A 2500-nucleotide genomic window follows, 5' to 3' on the forward strand; every position below is an offset into this window, starting at 1 on the left:
GGATCCTGGCGTAGGATGCTGGGGCGTCCACATGCTGTAGGGTGAAGTGGAGGGCCATGTTAACTGCGTCGTCCACAGACCTGTTGGCTCTGTAGGCAAACTGAAGGGGGTCCAGGAGAGGGTCTGTGATGGCTTTGAGGTGTGCCAGGAGCAGGCGCTCAAAAGACTTCATTACCACAGATGTAAGGGCGACCGGTCTGTAATCATTTAGTCCTGTTGGCCTTAGCTTTTTGGGCACAGCGATGATGGTGGAGGACTTGAGACAGGCTGGTACATGGCATGTCTCCAGGGAGGTGTTAAAGATGTTGGTGAACACCGGAGACAGCTGGCCAGCGCAGTGCCTGAGGGTGGCTGGAGAGACAGAGTCCGGCCCGGCTGCTTTGCGTGGATTCTGCCTCTTGAAAAGCCCATTAACTTCTCCCTCCTGAAAGGAGAGAGTCGTTTCTGTAGTATGGGTGGGGGATGGGGCCTCTTGGGTGGGAAGGGGTGGTTCAGGACAGTCCAATTGTCTTTCAAATCTACGGTAGAACTCGTTCAGGTCGTTGGCTAGGCGGGAGTCGTTAGTGGTGTGGGGCGCTCTGGGTTTGTAGTTGGTGATGTGCCTGAGCCCTTTGGCAGACAGAAGCAGCGTCGTTAGTAGAGAACTGGTGTTTTAGTGTCTCTGAGTACAGTCGTTTAGCCTCTCTCACCGCTTTGCTAAACCTGTTCTTCGACTCCTTGAATCTGTCTCTATCCCCACTCCTAAACGCTTCCTCCTTCTCCAACCTCAACCTTTTGAGCTTTGCTGAGAACCAGGGCTTGTTGTTGTTAAAGTTCACCCTGGTACGTGTTGGGATACAGCAGTCCTCACAGAAGCTGATGTACACAGCCTCTGTGAGTTCATCCAGACTATTGGTAGCAGTCGTGAACATATCCCAGTCAGTACAGTCTAAGCACGCCCGCAAATCTTCCACAGCCTCACTGGTCCACTGTTTAGATGTCCTCACAGCAGGTTTACAGAGTTTTAGTTGCTGCCTGTATGCACGAATCAGGTGGACCAAGGGAGTTCTGTGCGAGCCGAACAGCCCCGTGACCCACAAGAGAAACATCCCCGCCAAATTCGAGCGTTTGACGGGGTCTATCCGTGAAAAAATATTCACGTTTTTGAGTGCACATGCATTTCTGCTGCAAATGCCTCTGGAAGTTTCATGCCGTTCGTATGCCAATTGTGGCAACACGAAAATGACCCGTTTTCCCATTCCGAGGGATTTCTGTGCGACCCTAACAGCCCCGTGAGCCACAAGAGACACATCCCCGCCAATTTCTAGCGTTTCACGGGGTCTATCCGTGAAAAATATAGACGTTTTTGAGTGCACATGCATTTCTGCTGCAGATGCCTCTGGAAGTTTCATGCCGTTCGTACGCAATGTGGCAACACGAAAATGACCCCTTTTCCCATTCCGAGGGATTTCTGTGCGACCCTAACTAACAGCGCCCGTGAGCCACAAGAGAGACATCCCCGCCAATTTATAGCGTTTCACGGGGTCTATCCGTGAAAAATATAGACGTTTTTGAGTGCACATGCATTCCTGCTGCAAATGCCTCTGGAAGTTTCATGCCGTTCCTATGCAATGTGGCCACACAAAAATGACCCGTTTTCCCATTCCGAGGCATTTCTGTGCGACCCTAACAGCCCCGTGAGCCACAAGAGAGACATCCCCGCCAACTTCTAGCGTTTGACGGGGTCTATGCGTGAAAAATATTAAAATTTTTGAGTGCACGTGCCTTTCTGCTGCAAATGCCTCTGGAAGTTTCATGGCGTTCCTATGCAATGTGGCAACACGAAAATGACCCCTTTTCCCATTCCGAGGGAGTTCTGTGCCACCCTAACAGCCCCGTGAGCCACAAGAGACACATCCCCGCCAATTTCTAGCGTTTCACGGGGTCTATCCGTGAAACATATAGAAGTTTTTGAGTGCACATGCATTCCTGCTGCAAATGCCTCTGGAAGTTTCATGCGGTTCGTACGCAATGTGGCAACACGAAAATGACCCGTTTTCCCATTCCCAGGGATTTCTGTGCGACCCGAACAGCCCCGTGAGCCACAAGAGACACATCCCCGCCAATTTCTAGCGTTTCACGGGGTCTATCCGTGAAAAATATCAATTTTTTTTTGACTGCACATGCATTTCTGCTGCAAATGCCTCTGGAAGTTGCATGCGGTTCGCATGCAATGTGGCGACACGAAAATGACCCGTTTTCCCATTCCGAGGGATTTCTGTGCCACCCTAACAGCCCCGTGAGCCACAAGAGAGACATCCCCGCCAATTTCTAGCGTATCACGGGGTCTATCCGTGAGAAATATTCACTTTTTTGAGTGCACATGCATTCCTGCTGCAAATGCCTCTGGAAGTTTCATGCGGTTCGTATGCAATGTGGCGACACGAAAATGACCCGTTTTCCCATTCCGAGGGATTTCTGTGCCACCCTAACAGCCCCGTGAGCCACAAGAGACACATCC

This window comes from Petromyzon marinus, unplaced genomic scaffold (assembly GCF_048934315.1).
Source record: "Petromyzon marinus isolate PM22_M1 ecotype Great Lakes invasive population unplaced genomic scaffold, UKy_Petmar_22M1.pri1.0 PM_G_Scaffold_146, whole genome shotgun sequence".
Lineage (NCBI taxonomy): Eukaryota > Metazoa > Chordata > Hyperoartia > Petromyzontiformes > Petromyzontidae > Petromyzon > Petromyzon marinus.